This window comes from Scylla paramamosain, unplaced genomic scaffold (assembly GCF_035594125.1).
Source record: "Scylla paramamosain isolate STU-SP2022 unplaced genomic scaffold, ASM3559412v1 Contig5, whole genome shotgun sequence".
Taxonomy (NCBI): Eukaryota; Metazoa; Arthropoda; class Malacostraca; order Decapoda; family Portunidae; genus Scylla; species Scylla paramamosain.
Genome location: NW_026973670.1, coordinates 1562623 through 1572591, shown reverse-complemented (window position 1 = coordinate 1572591; position 9969 = coordinate 1562623). Strand labels below are relative to the sequence as shown.

Here is a 9969-nt window from a genome sequence, read left to right as displayed (position 1 = left end):
GGAGATATTTTTGGCTAGATGCCAGAAGTCACGAGAGCAGTTAGATCTTGAAAGGTTTTGACATTTTCTGTTAATGAAGGAGTTTTTGGCTAGTTGGAGAACAGACTTGGCATGGTTCCGGGCAGAAATATAAAGTGCATGAGGTTCTGGTGATGGAAGGCTTAAGTACCTTTTGTGGGCCACCTCTCTATCATGTATAGCACGAGAACAAGCTGTGTTAAACCAAGGTTTAGAAGGTTTAGGACGAGAAAAAGAGTGAGGAATGTACGCCTCCATGCCAGACACTATCACCTCTGTTATGCGCTCAGCACACAAAGACGGCTCTCTGACACGGAAGCAGTAGTCATTCCAAGGAAAATCAGCAAAATACCTCCTCAGGTCCCTCCAACTGGCAGAGGCAAAACATCAGAGGCACCTTAGCTTAGGGGGATCCTGAGGAGGGATTGGAGTGATAGGACAAGATAAAGATATGAGATTGTGATCGGAGGAGCCCAACGGAGAAGAAAGGGTGACAGCATAAGCAGAAGGATTAGAGGTCAGGAAAAGGTCAAGAATGTTGGGCGTATCTCCAAGACGGTCAGGAATACGAGTAGGGTGTTGCACCAATTGCTCTAGGTCATGGAGGATAGCAAAGTTGTAGGCTAGTTCACCAGGATGGTCAGTTTATCAGGGGGTGGTGGCGGTGGTGGTGGAGGTGGTAACTGTGTCGAGAGGAAGAGGAGGAGGAGGAGGAAGGGGTAGAAGGAAAAAGGGAAAACGAGAAAAATGCAAAGAAGACAATATTTACCTTAATTACCTGTTTTTCCAGGTGTTTCTATGCGTTTAGATAGGAGGAGGAAGAAATGGAGAGAAATGAATGAATGAATGAAGGAAGGAAGGAATGAAAGAACGCAAGAAAATGTTAAGACAATATTTCCCCGTTTTCCAGGTGTTTTCCAGGTGTTTTGTTAGTAATGGTGCAGGATTCATTAAACTATCACTGGAATAATGGGGCAAAGCGTTAACAATCGTTACAGTTGATGTATCCTGAGTCCCCCGTGCGGGCTGTCTGGGGTGAAAATCTCGTTATTTATATTACTGCAGTCTTAGTTACTCTATCACAAATAACAAAAAAGAAGGCTGCAAACTGTGGCGTGTATGCGTAGGCTTAAAATTCTTTAGGTTGTAAGCTATTGGCGTAATATAAGACTCGTGTAGCGTTGTTTGAGTCCCTCCCTTTAATCAATAGAAAATCGTCAAAGAAAACGAAGTAGATTGACGGTAACTGAAGCAAATTTTCGCCCTGCTTGATATTCTAAAAAGCAGAGAGAGAGAGAGAGAGAGAGAGAGAGAGAGAGAGAGAGAGAGAGAGAGAACAAAAGAATAACTAATACACAGATAATTTTGATAAAGTACACATGCGTTCCATCCCTTTCTCTGTTTCTCCCTCAGTTTATTTATTTATTTATTTATTTTATTTTTCTTCGTTTCCCTCTCCTCCTCCACTAAGTTACAGCCGTTGGTTACACATGGTACACCCTTTAGGAGGCTTGTAAGACTGGCTATGGTGAGGTGAAGGAGTTGGGAGTGAAACAGTCCTTGGGAACAGAACTTTTGATAAGCTATGAATAAATTAAACGGTCTAAATATATACTGTTAGGTTTCCGCTTTAAACACTCGTAAAAATTAATCCTGATACCATTAATTTGTGGCCTCTGTGCATTGCTTTCCTGACAGAGAGCAGAGCTTTCTATAACTCCTAAATCTTGTTGTTCCACTTTGTATTTCTTAATGTTAAAACGCATTTGCCCTTAACCTCATTCCTTCTCTCCCTGCCTGCTTCTGTATTTCCTCCTTCCTGTGACTTGAACTCTCTCAAGATGGAGGCTTCAACACACAATCATTCAGTCCTCGATGTTCTCTTGACCATCTGTTTACGAATGGATTTCTTTTCCTCTTGTGTGTTTCCCTTGACGTCGTCCCGGGGCAGAGGGGCGTCGCGTGGGTTGAGGTGTTTCCTGTTTCCTGTTTCCTGTTTCCATGAAGCCTCACTGTGCACTGTCTGTACATTTCTGCTTCCACAACCAGGCGTGGCCCGTTGCTCAGGTTTGTCGCCTGATTCTGTCCACCGCAAGAGTTAAACCAGTATTGTCAATCATTCATCCCTTTCTCTGGTAAACTCTGGAACTCCCTGCCTGATTCTGTATTTCCACCTTCCTGTGACTTGGATTCCTTCAAGAGGGAGGCTTCAAGGTACGCATCCTTCAATTTCTGACTACCGCTTTGGACTCTTATGGGACTGGCATCTCAGTGGCCTTTTTTTTTTTTTTTTAATTTTTAAATGGATTTTTGTTCCCCTTGGTCAGTGTCCCTTCTACATAAAGAAAAATATAAAAAACCGCCTTGACGTTTCTCGTGGTGGATCTGACAGCAGTCTCTGTCTTGCCATTTGACTGAGGGTGACAGGCTGACAACACACAGACCAGCGCCTCCCTCCCTCTCTCCCCCAAACACCCTCTGAGGAACGCCACCATCTCCTCACTTGTTGAATTCGTGGCAAAGTATGACAGACCAGGGAGAGTGTGCTGAATATTACATACATACATACATACATACATTAAATAGTCCGCATTTATTCAGCTGTTTTTGGGAATCACCTTCATTGTCTGATAACTTTCGCAATACAAATATTCAAATACTGTTTGTGTAAAATAAGTGCAGAGTGTGGCGTCCCTCAGACCTCAGTGTAGGGGCGGAGAGTGAGTGAGGAGGGGACGAAGACAAAGCTTTCCCAGGACTGGCTGTGTCACGGATGGCTGGAGGAAAATAAGAGTTTTTATTATGAGCAAAAAAGCAGGATGGAAATGATTGGCTGGTTCTGTGTACTTGTTTCCCTGTGCAACCAACGAACAAGTAAACAGAATGACTGAAATGAGTTTGTGCTTCACTCCATTCGAGAACCATTGGAGTGGGAGGCGAGACTCGACACACGCGCGCACACACACACACAGTTGCCCAGGCGTCGTCACACACACAGGTTGCAGACTCAATCTCGCTGCTTTACAAGGCTGTATTTGAGTGACACGTGTCTTTAAGGGTGTCTGCTCGGTACAAGTGACAGATTAACATGAATTTTGTATTGTCAACATGAGAAACACTCTTGAGAGCCGTGGTAGTCGCCTCTGTGGCCTTGAAAAACACTGGTGATGGCAGCGCGAAGTGTTTCTGCACACGGGACAGTCACTCAGTCACACACTCAGTCATTGTACTTGTAAGAACACACGCACAGAGAACTACGCGAGGCTGCCACCCACAAGTAAGTGCCCTCAGGAAACCACCGTTTTCTTTCATTCTCTCTTGCACTATGTCAGTTACCTCACTACTACTACTACTACTACCACCACTACACTGTCTGTTCTCCCTCACGCCCCTTGCAGTCTAACTCACAACCTCACAATCTCCTCACAATCTGTCTAATAACTATCACAACTTGCACGGTGAACAAGGCCATCACGAAGTCTAACTAGCTAATTATCCTGTCCTTTCCTGGTCGTTACATTGGAGCAAGTTTACAAAATGACAGAAGGAAAAGCAGAGAGGTGCAGAAGGTCTAGAAAAGTGGTTGGTGCACTTAGTGGAAGTCGACAAGTCAATGCAAGCGAGTGGATGGCTGCAGTAATGTTAGGTTAGGAAAATTTTACGAAACCACGCTGCTGTGTCGAGGCAGGGAAGTAGCAGGACAGCGGGCGGGAATTACAGTAACATTAACGAGTGTAACGCCCTCTAAACTCAATGAAAAACAAATTGTCTTTACAGAAAAGCTTACGGATTCACGCCCTCTCATTCTGGCGAGCTAGGGAAGGAGCAGCGAGGTGTGGGTGGGGCTGTAACTCACACGGGGATATCTACGAGAGATGGGAGAAATAGAAACTGTGTAGAGGAATGAGGGTAAGCGGACATTTCTCTCTCACACACACACACACACACACACACACACACACACACTACTAATTTTGATATTGATATTTTATTGCCTCCTACTTGTATTTTTCCAGTTCTCTTATAATATAGAAAGAAAACTATTATTATTATTATTATTATTATCATTATTATTATTATTATCATTCTCAATATAATCATCCTAACTCAATAACCAGTATAATTTTTCAGCATTCTCGCTCTCCACCTTCACACACTTCCGTTTCCCAGGACAGGCGGCTCCCTTGACTCCCCCCCGTGCTGTGGTGGTGACCGTCGCACCAAGCACGCCTTGAGCACCGCCAGGATCTCGGCAGGGTTCGGTGACCTCCGCTTCGAGATACCCGTCCAATTTGTGCGGCGCTAGAGAGGAGCGTGGGGCTGCAGCATTGAAGCCAGTGGTGGGGTGAGTGGTTTGCCAGACAGGAACAGGTAATGCATTTCCAACATCGAAAATACTTATTGCATCAACCCTTTCACTGCTCTTTGATACGTCTTTAATTACCAATCACTGAGACATTTTTACTAGTTCTATAATCACCTCCAATCTTTAAACTGAATAGAAATTGCAAAATCTATTCTTTTTCATCCCCATTTTTTCTGGTAGATGCTTATTGATTGATCTATTTATTTATTTATTACCATGTGTGTGACGCCCATTATCCTCTGAAATGCACTAATAAGACTGCTATTAATCACCACACTACTTCTCCCCCTCTCTTTCACTAGTTACCCGCAGTGCTTCAAGCCTTACTCCTTAACCTTCATAGCCAACATGTAGCCTATTTACCACGTGTGACGCCCATTATCCTCTCAAGTACTTTTCTTGAACTACACAGCACCGCAGTGTTAATGTTGCCAAGCGCCACCATACCTACGTACATATAACTAACACAAATTGGATTTCTTAGAGCCTCTGTTCTGATTATAACTTCCTGTACCTTCTCTGAGTACCACTAATTGAAAAAAAAAAACTATTTTCTGCCGTCGTTAGGAATGAAAGTATATTGAAAACTCGCATAATTCCTTCACTGAAATTTAGTGATAGCTGGAGATAAATAGCTGCAGGATTACGTCTACCGTCTGTGGAGGGGAATGAAGGCATAGATTTTAAAACCAACATAATTTCCATGCAGCAGTCCATCACACAGTTAGCGAACACCTGTCTTGAGTCGCAGCAACTCACGCCACGCCAAAACCACTTGCTGCTTTGAAGGGGAAGTAAAGGAGAGAGAGAGAGAGAGAGAGAGAGAGAGAGAGAGAGAGAGAGAGAGAGAGAGAGAGAGAGAGAGAGAGAGAGAGAGAGAGAGAGAGAGAGAGAGAATTATGGGATGAAAAGAAGAGGGTGTAAAACAATAGATAGAAAAATGTCTGTGCTTTACCACACTGCAAGATTAATACTTGAGCCTCCCAGAGCGTAAAGAAATGGGCCGGGACAATTGACTTATTGGCATCTCAAGTGCATCTTTCTCCGCCACTGGGGTCCACGGCAACAGTGACCAGCATGACGTTCAGTGTGCTAGTAGTGCTCATTGTGTCTGTGGTGAGGCGTGACCGGCGCAGCTCTTTAGGTGAGACGCATTATGCTGTGTTCATTTGTCTTTGTAGTGATGAATGCGAGGCAGGCGAGTCACAGTGATATTTCGTCATAGATCTTCACGTGTCAGGCTTCAATAGGGAGTTTTCGGAACTAAACCGCTAGATGTTGCTGGTCATCTAACTGTAGGAAAGACAGCTAAGATATTGTTGTAGTAAATCCCAGGTGCGTAAAGATGCATAGAACATTGATCATCATGATACTATTGAAATGATGTATCGACTTTTCAATATCCGGTATGGAAAATATTGACAGAATGTGGTCAAACTATTATTTTTTTTTGTGTGTAATTATCGAGTAAACTGCTAGCATTATCTTAAAGCATATTACAAGTATAAAAACTATTGATTTAGACAATGAAAAATAAGTCACACTGTACTATATAGCATGACACAACCTACTCACTAACATCGTGATATATGGCTCTAGTTTTATTTTATTTTTTTATTTATCTATTTTTTTTTGCGGGTATTTTAGCATCCCTCTCACGAAGCGAGCGACAAGGCAAAGTAATCGAAAACCAAAACAAACATCTCTCAGGCGGTCCTGCTGCTGCTGTAGTGTCCAGCTGCCGTAATCCATTGCTTAGGGCGTAGTGGAGATGGGCACCGCACCAACACTCACCTTCTTGTCCAACAACGTGTTTCTTAAGTTCAACCAGCGCGGCGAGTCAGGTGTTTGTTTTGGTGCGATACACCATTACTATCGCCAGGACACTCCAGTTGACAATTTTTTTTTTTTTTTTTATTAAAATTGCCGTTTCCATAAACTAGGAAGGAGATGTATGTAATGTGGACTTTTGACTGTCACAGACATGTTGCCTTTGTTTACTGTCGTCTAGATTAAGACGTTTCCAATCAAGAGTGTATTCATTTGGAAATCTTAAGGTGACCAAATAAATCTAAAAAGCTATTCACTAGAAAATCAACTTGTATACATTTGTTCATGAAAAGAGTTTGATTTTACTTGTGTTACTACTTAGAAGGGATTACGTAGAAAACTGTATTATATAAGGCCATTGCATCTTGTAAACAGAATAACACTGTAGGTATATCTGATATTGCTTGTATGTGAGAGAAGAGTTTGTGTCTGTGCTGCCACCTGCTCACAACCACTAGTTATGAAAACTCCACATTGTGTCCATAACAGCAAAACGTGTGGATTTAAAAACGAAAATTCCAGACGTCAATCAAAAATCGTTGGAGGCAGTGAGGAATTGTCTCAGGGCACGGCAGCTGAAGGGAAGCAGTGGAGATGCCTTTATCGTGGCTTTTCCTCACTGCCTCCCTCCAATTTTCCCTGCCTGCCTCCAATTTTCGTACGAGTCTCGAAATTTCACGTTTTCTAAATTCTCTTATTTTGTTGTATGGTCACCGCTGAAGCCCGACATGTGAAGATCAATGACGAAATGCTATCACCGTGACTTCTCTGCCTCTCACTCGTGGCTACAAACCCAAAAACTTAACAGAGCAAACAAAATGCGCATGAACACTAGAGAGAACCCCAGCCACGCGTCACCACAAAGACACGGTGAATATTGACAATGGAAATTACTACTGGTCACTTCCTGTGGACTGTGGCCGTGAGTGGGGAGGAAAGATGCACTTGTAACGCCGATAAGTCAATTTGCCCCAGTTAGTTGAGAGGCTTTAAGTCACGCACGCTCCCTGACCAGTAACAGATGGAGAGAGAAAGGCAGCAGACTTGAAAACCTACATAATTCCCATACTTTCATTTATTTAGTTGCAAAATTACATCTACTGCGTGTCTAGGGGGAAAAACAGATGACGGAGCAGAGCCACCTCACTAGTACAGGTCCTGCTCCCGCCTGTTCCCGCCACCACAGGCCCGTGTCCCTCCACTCATGGCGGTGCTTGGCTCGACGCGGCGGACACTGGTGGATGAGAGCACGCCCTTGACTGCTGGCTCCTGGATGCTGAGCACTCATGAACACAAGCCATCACATTGCATTTCTCTCTCATTTGGTGCCGTGGCTGGAACTGAGATCGTATTTCATTACAATGTCTTATTTATTTATTTATTTTTGTATTTAAGATCGGTAATGACAAGGGCAACAAAAAAAATATATATAAGAAAATATACACCGAGGCGCCAGTCCCTGAAAAAAGAAAAACATATCTTGAATTGGAGAATACTTACTTGTCTCGAAACTTCGCTCTTGAAAGAATTCGCCATATCAAATCTGCAATATCTGGCTGATGCTGCTGCAAATTGTACTGTTATTATCCCCATCAGTTATTAAAGCAGGATATATGTATTGCTTCCTGACCCCAGACGTGTGTGTGTGTGTGTGTGTGTGTGTGTGTGTTACAAGCGCCGTGGTGTGAAGGGAATAAAGGCTGGAGGAGTGTCTGAGAATGTTTAACCCAAGTGAGGTGGTAAGGCAGAGAACGGGACACGTGGTATCTTCAGTTGCTTTTTGTTTTTTTCGCTGTCTTTTGGTCCCCTTGTCTAGAATGACTCTTAAATATATTATAAAAAGTACGCTGAAGTTACCGCGAGGTGCAGCGAAGTTTGGGCACCTAATAAAGAGTATGATCTGTACTACCGGTGCTGAAACTTGAGTGAGCTTTTTGATGTTTTGGATGCTGTGAAGAGTCTGAGCCATTTAAGAGAATATATTTCGTATCGACACGAGTAAAGGTTTCGTCTCTTTCCTAGGCGCACTGAATGAACATGGGGCGCCTACGATAGCATTGTATTACTGACGGTGTTCGGACTAGAGGGAAAATTTTCGAAGGCCACTCTGTTGAAAAGATGCTGTGGTGTTGGTGGTCTTGTGCAGTGGAGTTTGCGTGTTGTTTGGTCAAATAAAAGACGTCAATTTGTTTGTGCAGTGGAGTTTACGTGTTGTTTGGTCAAATAAAAGACTTCAATTCGTTTTCTTTGTTTACTTGGTTATTTTCTTCTTAATCTTCTCTGGTGTGAAAAAAAAAAAAATGCTGTGGTTCACGACGAGACTGGCAACTAGCTCATGATTAAAAATAAAAGTAAAAAAAAAAAAAATATTCGAACTCAGTGCCGGAAAAAAAACTTGCCACAGATTCGGATAACTGAGTAAACGAGTCGTGAGTAGGTAGAGAGTCGCGAAGGGCGTGTTGGGGCAGGTCAGTCAGTATCTAGGTCAAGGTCAAATGAAAGTGAAGGTCTAACAGACTCAAATGTAGTCAAGGTCACACAATGGACTCGCCCTGTGTCCTCCCCTACTGTGAAATGGACTCGCCCACCCTAACAAGCTATTCCCTCTCCCCCTTCTGTCTCTACCTTACCAAACCTTACCGTCCCTTCAACCCAAGCGTATAATGGACTCGCCCTGTGTCTTCCCCCTACTATGAGAATGGACTCGCCCTCATTTTCTTCGTCCTCTTTACCAAACCCTGCCCAATCTATTAATGGACTCGACCAGTACCACCTCCAGCATCTTTCCTCCCCCACTCTGTCAATGGCCTCGTCTTGTATCTTGAAACACGCTTTTAATGATCAAACTGCTGTAGGAGAGGCAGTACTCCTTGGGTGCTGGAAGCGTTCATTGCCGGGGTGCTGGCGGGGAGCAGGTAACGATGCTTTGTGTGGTAGTAACTGTTGTGTTGGATGCCAAGACGCTTTGCAGGACTGAATTCATCCTCTATTTTTACCTACTGTAGTGTGAACCTGCTTCATAAAGATACCTAATTTCTTGTGTCTTATTCATTAAGGCATTAGCGCGACATGCAATACGAAATTCAGATGGTGTCACAAGGCGGCTCCTCCAGCTGAGATTATTCTACAATGCATGGACTTCGGCAGCACGACAACCTTATTCTTCCTGCTCTCTTGTGCGAGGTCACTGCCAAGGTCCGTGTTCTACAGTATAATGAAGAGGTCAGATGGTGTCACTGTATGAAATGTGTTCTGCCGACATGTTCAGTGCCTCGAGATTTCGGTGTCATTGCAGCCTCGTTGTATCTTCTCGTACGGCGCTTCATCCTTACTTCATACCCGGTACAGTCTGTGGTTGCCTGCTGCTCTTCCTTCCTCGCACAGCTGTCGACATTGACCTCATGACCGGTACAGTCTGTGGTTGCCTGCTGTTCTCACTTCCTCGCACAGCTGTCGACATTGACCTCATGACCGGTACAGTCTGTGGTTGCCTGCTGTTCTCACTTCCTCGCACAGCTGTCGACATTGACCTCATGACCGGTACAGTCTGTGGTTGCCTGCTGTTCTCACTTCCTCGCACAGCTGTCGACATTGACCTCATGACCGATACAGCCTGCGTGCGGTTGCCTGCTTTTAGGGAGAATTACGTGACATTCATCCACTTCCTTGGCAGCATTCATTCATTCAAACGCAGGAAATCAGACTTAACTAGTAAACAGCGCTGATAACTCACGGCTTACTGAAAGATGTACATT

At 43.9% G+C, this 9969-nt stretch overlaps 1 long non-coding RNA gene across 1 annotated transcript; it reads left to right on the top strand.

Moving 5' to 3' along the window:
- Positions 1–2787: 2787 nt before the first annotated feature.
- On the top strand, positions 2788–9761 carry LOC135096593 (uncharacterized). Its single transcript, XR_010264844.1, has 4 exons — positions 2788–3295; positions 3796–3927; positions 4189–4363; positions 7401–9761. It is a non-coding gene; the product is annotated as an uncharacterized LOC135096593 (long non-coding RNA).
- Positions 9762–9969: the final 208 nt, after the last annotated feature.